This window comes from Bison bison, unplaced genomic scaffold (assembly GCF_000754665.1).
Source record: "Bison bison bison isolate TAMUID 2011002044 unplaced genomic scaffold, Bison_UMD1.0 scf7180017864155, whole genome shotgun sequence".
Lineage (NCBI taxonomy): Eukaryota > Metazoa > Chordata > Mammalia > Artiodactyla > Bovidae > Bison > Bison bison.
In genome coordinates, this window is record NW_011494727.1 from 2,009,366 (window position 1) to 2,018,011 (window position 8,646).

The window sequence follows — 8,646 nt, forward strand, 5'->3', positions numbered from 1 at the left end:
GACCTGAACTCGGCACCCGGGGCAGGGTTTGGGAAGGACTCGAGGCGTCACTCTGAGCCCAGTCTCGGCCTAATTCTGGGGGAGTTGGGCTTCTCCCCCACCCCCCGCCACTTCCCCACACCTAAGCCACGAGTTTGGGCACGACCGGGTTAAGTGCCCTGGGATGACGCACCTGGAGTACCCTCCTTGAGGTCGGGCTTCACCGCGTCTGGGCAAACTTCCTCGTGGCCTACAGTTAGAAGACTCACTACTTTATTTGCATTTATATAGACAGGTGGATGAGCAGAACAACTAGCCCATCCCCTTTTAATTTTTTTAAACTTTTTTTTTTTTCAACTCCAACTGCCTGCCAGGCACCAGGTCAATCACTTTATATTATCTCCTTCTTATGTACATTATTTAATCCGCTTAATCCTTTCAGGCTGACATTATTAATCCCATTTTACAGATAAGAAAACTGAGGCACACAAGGTTTAAATAATTTGCTGAAGGTCCCACAACTAACAGGCCTCAGATCCCAGAAGAGATCTGGAGCTTTGGCAGAGCCTGCATCTGAGCTCTTTGCAATATACCAACCGGCTCCTCTCCCTCCCTGGGTCCCTGCCCTAGAAAACGTCTGTGCTACTTGGCTGAGGCCATCACTGCTTGAGCTGAGAAAGAAAAGAGGGGAAGTGTGGCCAAGACCTCCACAGGCTGGGTTATTTTAAGGTCACAGAGCAGTAGCTGCCCATCCCTTCCTGTCCTCTTTGAGATAACCTGGCAGAACAGTGTTATCCTGTGACCTCTTCAGTACAGGTTTGGGGATGATGAGGAAAATGGATTAGGATATTCTGAGCTCTTTCCCATGTGTTAACTTGCTCCATGCTTACCATGGATCCTGCAAGGTGGATATAGTTTTCCTTTAGGCAGCTTTCATGTATCACTATCTGTGCTTTACACAGGAGGAAACTGAGGCCCAGAGAAGTTAGTAGCATTTGTAAAGTAACTCAGTAGGTGACAGTCAACCCCCAAACCTGAGTTCAAGTCGTAGTGGCCCTATTTTAAACTGTGCCAACCTTAGACAATGATTTGAGCAAACTCTGGGAGATAGTAGGGAGACAGAATAGGAAATGTTGATCTACTCCAGTATTCTTGCCTGGGAAACTCCATGGACAAAGGAGCCTGGTGGGCTACAGTCCACGGGGTCGCAAACAGATACGACTGAGCACATAACACTTTTACTTTTCGGGAGATAATGTAGTTCAGAGGAGCCTGGCATGCTGCAGTCCATGGGATCGAGAAGAGTTGGACTTGACTTAGCAACTGAACGACAGTGACAACACCTTAATTCTCAGAGCCTCAATTTACCCCTCTGTAAAATGGAAATAATATTGAACCAGTGAGATAACATATGATTTGGGTACCTATACAAACAGCACAAAACCTAGAAACTCGGGGAAGAATGTGGGGTCCAGAAATTTGAGCGGGAAGGTGAGTCCGGTTGGCCCTCTTTCTGAATGGGAACTGCTCTTCCCACCACAATCATCAGGGAGCAGAGATTCCTCAGGGCCACCCCAGGGTAGCCCCAACCAGCAGCCCCAGCTACAGTTGGGAAAACAATGCTTCTGCAGTCAGACCTAGGCAGGAAGTGAGTCACGGTTCTTCCTAAGTCTGTGAGCAAGAGAGCCCTGTTGAGGGGAAACAGGGACTGGGCTGGCCCCACCTAGCCTCTGAGTCCCTCTGTGCCCTTCCCACTCGTCCCCTGGCCTACAAGAAAAGTCAGCCCGGAAAGAAAGCAGGGCTGTCTGCCTCTCGGTGCCCCACCCGTCCTGGAGGCTGGCCCAGGGAAGCTGCAGTGGGTCTGGGGAGGAGGAAGGGGCACTGAAGCCCCAGTTTCTCCCACCAGCCTGTGCCTCCAACACTGCCTTTGGGATAAGGAGGATTCTTTAAACTGTTATTCAGAGGGGCATCACTGAGGGGAGGAGAGGACTGAGAGCCTGTCCCAGGGCATCCCCACCTTAGTCTTGCTCCTATTTTAGGGTTGTATTTTACAGCAATTCGGTTGTTAAAAAAGAATGTGGAGGGACTTCCCTGTGCTTCCACTGCAGGGGACACAGGTTCGATCCCTGGTCAGGGAACTTAAGATGTCCTGCAAGCTGCTCGGCCAGGCCAAAAAAAAAAAAAGAATGGAAGCCACTCCCCTTGAAAAAAACCCTCTGGAGAGAATCCCGCCTTGCCACAGCTGGTGACTGCTAGTCAACTTCTTCCTTTATCTCCTGGAGCAAGTCCTAAAGGCAGGTTTTGTTCTCTTTATCACTCCCAAGAATTTATCTGAGGCTTAAGGCCTGAAGGACCTAAACTGCCTGCCCAGGTCCCCTGACTTGGGGCCTCAGTAAGCTCACGGGCCTCTGGACAAGTTATCAGTTTTACACAGCAGTTATTAGGACAGGGACACCAAGTGACAGAAGCCTGGCAGTGGGGGGTGGGGGGTGGGGGGGACAACCTGTGGGGTTGAACAGGACCTAGTGGGTAAGGCCAGAAGGAGGAACGGGCTGTGAGCAGTTCCCACCTTCCTAGCAGGGGGCCGGAAGAAGGGTCCAACCAGGCCTTTCTTTATCCCTGGATTTGAGGCTAACCAGCCAGGTGGCTTGACTTCCCAGGTGGCTCACTGGGTAAAGAATCTGCCTGCCATGCAGGAGACACAGGAGATTCGGGTTCGATCCCTTGGCCAGGAAGATCCCCTAGAGAAGGGCATGGCAACCCACTCCAGTATTCTTGCCTGGAGAATCCCATGGACAGAGGAACCTGGAAAGCTATAGCCCATACAGTCACAAAGAGTTGGAGATGACTGAGTACACATATACAGCCAGGTGGCTCAGACAGTAAAGAATCTGCCTGCAATACAGAAGACAGGATTTGATTCCTGGGTCAGAAGGATCCCCTGGAGAAGGGAATGGTTACCCACTACAGTATTCTTGCCTGGAGAATCCCATGTACAGAGGAGCCTGATGGGCTAAAGTCCTTGGGGGTCACAAAAAGTCGGACACGACTAAGCAATCTGGGGAGACCTCCAAGAGCAACTGGTGTCCTATGATAAAATCCACCCATTCACCCTTACCTCAGGCACTCCCATTGTCCCCTTAGAGTGCTCCGGGGCGTCCCTTCCTCTCAAAATCTCTTCCTCCCTCTCTCAGACACCTCAAACAAAGCCTTCAGGATCAAACAAAGCATCCAGGATCTTAGTTCCCCAACCAGGGATGGAACGCTCACCGCCTGCAGTGGAAGCTCAGAGTCTTAACCACTGGATGGGCAGGGAAGCCCACCTCCACCAACACCCGGAACATCCACACGTGCCTGGAAGAGCAGACAGCAACATTTAATTGGGGTTTTCTCTAAAAGACCGGGAGTTGAAAGCTTTCTGTTGTTTTCTTTTTGCTTACCTGCATGCTCAGAAATTCCTGCAATAACTTTTAGAATAAGATAATTAAAATATTTAAGTCATGCAAAACTGAATAAAGCATGCCCATACTTCACCAACTAGCTCCAGAACACCTGGGGTCCATCCTGAGCGCTGCTGAGACAATAGTCAGGCTCCTCCTGTCCCGTCACAGGGCAGGGTCCTTCCAGGTCTAGCTAAACCGCTTTGGGAAAACCTCCTTTATACGACAGGCAAACTGGATGTCTGTGTGGGAGGGGGGAGGAGTGAGGAGTGATCTGGCGGTGATGTATCTGGTCACGCTGGGACAGGATCGCAGCTCGACCAGCCCTTCTCCTGTTCCTAATTATTAGGCTAGGTCCACGCTTACCTTTTACCTGCAGGTTCTGCCGCATCCCCAAGTCACTGCTCAGCTTAAAGGTTCCCTTCTGCCGGCTCTGTGTCTCTGCTTTGCCCTCACTGCCCAGCCAGTGCTGCCCACGATTGGGCAACAAATAGGTGCTTTGGGTGCAGTCTGAATGCTAAGCCCTGGGACCTCAAGCCGAGCCCCTTAGGACTTGCCTTTAGGAAGCCAGTGACCACCCCTGGGGAAGATAGAAGGATACGCACCAGGAGCTTCCTGAAGCTTCGCCTTCCCTCTTGCCTTGCAGCTCCAAAAAGCTCTGCCCTTCCTTCTCTCTCTTGATACAACAATGTAAAAACAATCAGTTAACATGACTTCTTATTGAATTTTGCTATCAGTTTTATTATCAGAACAGGATTTCTCTACCTCGACACTATTGACATCTTGAGCCAGATTATCTTTGTTTGGGAAACTGTCCTGTGCATGCTAGGGTGGTTTAGCAACATCCCTGGTCTCTGAACACTAGGGGCCAGTAGCACCCCCACCCCCATTATTGTTAGGGGAAGCACACCGACTGAAACCGCCCACCCTGGCCAGGCACCATAGTAACCATTTGCGTGAGTTATTTTACAACAGGAGGTCCTACTAAGGAACACAGAACTAATAAGCCACCACCAACAAGAAGCGTTTGGGAAAGGGTCAAAGGAGATGCCACATGTCCTTCCATCTGCCAGAAGCCTCCTCGCTGGCATCCATCTTGGCTGAGCAAAGCATGTGCGACCAGGAAGGACCCTGAGTCAGAGTGACTGGCCAGAGACAACCCGGAAACTAATCCCATCACCATAAAACCTGAGACAGCGAGCCACGCGGCAGAGCAGTTCTCCTGGCTTCCCTCACCCTCCTGCTCTCCACCTGGCCTCCTCTTCCCAATATAGCCTCTTGCTTTGACAGCTCGTGTGTCTCCTTGGACAATTCATTTCCGAGTGTTAGACAGGAACCCTCTCTCAGGCCCTGGAATGGGTCCCCCTTCCTGCAACATTATGACAACCAAAAATGTCTCATGTGTGTTTAGTCGCTCAGTCGTGTCCGACTGTTTGCGACCCCATGGACTTAACTTTCCCCTATGGAGCCCGCCAGGCTCCTCTATCCATGGGCTTCTCCAGGCAAGAATACTGGAGAGGGTTGCCATTTCCTTCTCCATAAAATGTTTTGAGACATTGTCAAATGTCCCCACAGCGGGGTACAAAACTGCCCCTGACTGAGAACCACTGGTTCAGAGTGAGGAGTGGGAGGACTCGGGAGAGGGTTGGTGTGCCAGGGTTCCGGGCGGCATGGGCTGTGTACCAGGAACTGCACCGAGACAGCTGGCAGCAAGAGAGAAAACTCCCAACCCCAAACCACCTGGCAGGGAAGGGCAACAATGGGGCCGTTTAGTGTTCAGGGCAAACAATCTTATGTATCTCCCCAGCATCTGAGGACATGGCTCTCAAGAACGTTAATGATAATGCTGAATTGCGGAGAGGAACCATCACGTCGATCACACTCTGTTTACTGAGGTGGGGAAGCGGGTGAGACAGCTCTGCATTAAATATGTATTTGGAAAGCAGACAGAAGTGGTGGCTGAGGGAAGAAGGGTGGGGCGGAGGAGACTTTGGGGAGTGACAGATCTGTTCATTACCTGGATTGTGGTGATGATTCCAGGGTATTCACAAATGTCAAAGTGGATCAAGTCATCAGAATAAAAAAAGAAAAACAAAAATAACAAACAAAAATGGATCAAGTCGCATGTCTTAAATATATGCAGTTTATCATGTGTCAATTATATGTCAATAAAGTTATTTTTAAAATGTATTTCAGGACTTCCCTGGTGGCTCAGTGGATAAGAATCCACCTGTCAATCCAGGGGACATGAGTTCAATTCTTGGTCTGGGAAAATTCCTCTTGCCACAGAGCAGCTAAGCCAGGTTGCACCACAACTACTGAGCCCACGTGCTGCCAACTACCGAAGCCTGAGCACTCGAGAGCCCGTGCTCCCCAACAAGAGAAGCCACGGCAACGCGAAGCCTGAGCACTGCAGCTAGAGAGTAGCCCCTGCTCACCTCAACTAGAGAAGAGTCCATGCACAGCAACGAATACCCAATAAAAAATAAATAAAATGTGTTCATTGTTTAACATTTTAGTGCTTGAAAAGCATTATTTTGGAAGCGTGCTACCATGAAGTAGTCATTTCTTGACTGTGCCAGATGAATGGTGGGGTGGGACAGTCACTGTAGTCCTTAAAAAGGAAACGGAAAACAGGAGAAAATGATCATGGACCTCCAGGCATATCTAAGAAGGAGGGGAAAATGATGGCAAGAACATTCAGCTCCAGTGTCTTTCCATGAAGCCAGCGAGAGCCTGTCCGCTGGCTTAGAGGAAACACTGGAGAGTTTTTCTGTTGGATGATGCTATCAGACCAACGTGTCTGGAACGGTATTGTCAGGGGCTTGGGGAAAAGAAATAACAACTCTAGTGCTGGCTGCCAGGAAAGGAACAGATGAATCTGGAAATTACAGGCTCCTCCACTGCCTTTAATCCCTAAAACAAACATTGCTGGGGGAAAAGCCAGTTAATACCTGGAGGAGGGCCGGTGTTATCCCTCAGTGGGGCTGCCGCAGCTGGGGAGCAGAAAGCCTTTACAGGAGTTGGCTGCACAGGAAAGGTGCCAGCAGCCACTGTGCCCAGGGGGTGTCCTCTGCAGGGAGGGGTGCCAAGGTGCCCAGGAAGAAGAGCTGGGGATGGCCAACAGTGAGGGGCATCTCGGCAACAGTTCAAGTGCCTTTCTTATTTTAAAAACCAAAATGTATTTATTGACTTGGCTGCATTGGGTCTTAGTTGCGGCACGCGAGATTTTTGGTCTTCCTTGCAGTATGGGGAATATTTTTAGTTGCAGCGTGTGGGATCTAGTTCCCTGACCAAGGGTGGAACCATGGGCCCTTTGAACTGGGAGCATGGAGTTTTAGCCACTGGACCACCAGGGAAGTCCCTGAGCTTCTCTTATAAACTGGTTTAGTTAGCCTGCTGTCTGCCGCCCTCACAAGTGGAACACTGGAGGAGATCCTGCACCCAGCAGGTGCTCAATCAATGTCCGAGGATTGAAGGAAGGAAATGCCCAGAGCACAATCAACCCTGCACAAACGGAGATTTTTATGGTCACACATAACATCCCTGTCACAAAGGTCTGACCTTGCTCCCCCTCTTCACTCTAGGCTCCTGAGAACTTCAGTGGAGGCTTCAGTGGAGACTTCCCTGCTGGCCCAGTGGCTAAGACTCTGAATTCCCAATGCAGCGGGCCCAGGGTTTGATCCCTGTTCGGGGAGCTAGATCCCACACACTGCAGCTGAAGATTTTGAGTGCTGCAATGAAGATGGAAGATTCAGCATGCCACAACTAAGACCCAGCACAGCTCAGTAAGCAAATAAGAAGTTCAGATCATGGTGAGTACTCTGAAACAAAATAACAGAGGGTGGTGTATTAGTACCTGGAGGACGGGAAGGTACTATCCCTGGGGCGGTCTTCTTTGAGGGAAGGCTTCTCTGAGAAGGTGATATTTGAGCAGAAGCTCAAATAAGAGATAAAGGTGTGACGATCTGGCAAGAGGGCATCCCAGGCAGTTAGTGGAGGAAAATAGTGCACGAGCTTGGTGAGTAAGCTTGTGCACTTGGAGAGCAGACACTTCTCCGGAGCACTGGGGGAGAGGGTGACAGAAGGAAGAGAGGGATGAGAGTGGTCAGCTAGGCTAGACCACGCTGCGTGTAGCAGGCTGGGTGGGACACTGAACTGAACAGTGGGAAATTTTACTAATTTACCTTTTTCAAAGACCCTCTGACTACCGTAGGAGAGAAGACACATCAGGGCAGGTGGGTAAGAATGGGAGCCCAGGGACTTCCCTGGTGGTTCAGTAGCTAAGACTGTGCTGCCAAAGCAGGGGGCCCAGGTTCTGGTCAAGAAGCTAGATCCCACTTGCCGCAACTAAAGATCCTGCATGCTGAAATGAAGATCAAAGATACCGAGTGCCGAAACTAAGACCTGGGGTGCTGCCAAATAAATAAATATATATATAAAGAGTGGGAGCCCCATGACAGTCCTGTGCAGGAGGCACCATTCGTGACCCTCCCATGTTACAGCTGCGTGAGGGTCTGGGGATGTCAGAAGACTCTCATAACCCAGTAATCCGGTTTGTGGGCTCTTGAGCCATTAGCAGGTCTAGGAAGGATGGACAGGAGCCATAACACGTGTCTGCCCTGGGAAGGCAGAGCCTCCTCAGGCCAAAAGCTGGCCCTGGGCGGCCAGGCCTGGAACCCCACTGCCCGACCTCTTTGGTGGTTCAGGTGCTTCTCCCTGAATCACATCCCTGTCAGCATCTTTAGCTGCAGCCTTGGCAACAAGGGATGCCCGAGTTCCCAGCCAGGACTCCCAGAGCACCCCCCACTCACTCCCCGGCAGGCACCCTGCCAAGTGCTTTCCTCTCACTGCCTCCTGTATTTGTCTTGGCCACCCTGGCCCGGGCACCGGTGTTAGTCCCATTTTATTTATTTCTTTTTTAATTGAAATGGCCCATGTTTAAGCCATATCATCTTATTTATCCATTTATTTTTGGCTGCACTGGGTCTTCGTGGCTGTGCACAGGCTTTCTCTAGTTGCAGCGAGTGGGGCTCTTTTCTAGTTGTGGTGCTTGGGCTTCTCATTGCAGTGGCTTTTCTTGTTGCAGACCACGGGCTGTAGAGTTTGGGCTCAGTAGTTTTGGCACACAGGCTTAGTTGCCCCATGGCACATGGAATCTTCCCTGACCAGGGATCGAACCCATGTCCCCTGCACTGACAGGTAGACTCCCAACCACTGGACCACC

At 50.6% G+C, this 8,646-nt stretch overlaps 1 long non-coding RNA gene across 1 annotated transcript; it reads left to right on the plus strand.

Moving 5' to 3' along the window:
- The first annotated feature begins 1,704 nt into the window (after positions 1-1,704).
- LOC104989400 lies at positions 1,705-5,653 on the plus strand. Its single transcript, XR_825368.1, has 3 exons — positions 1,705-2,273; positions 5,227-5,326; positions 5,616-5,653. It is a non-coding gene; the product is annotated as an uncharacterized LOC104989400 (long non-coding RNA).
- The last annotated feature ends 2,993 nt before the right edge of the window (positions 5,654-8,646 follow it).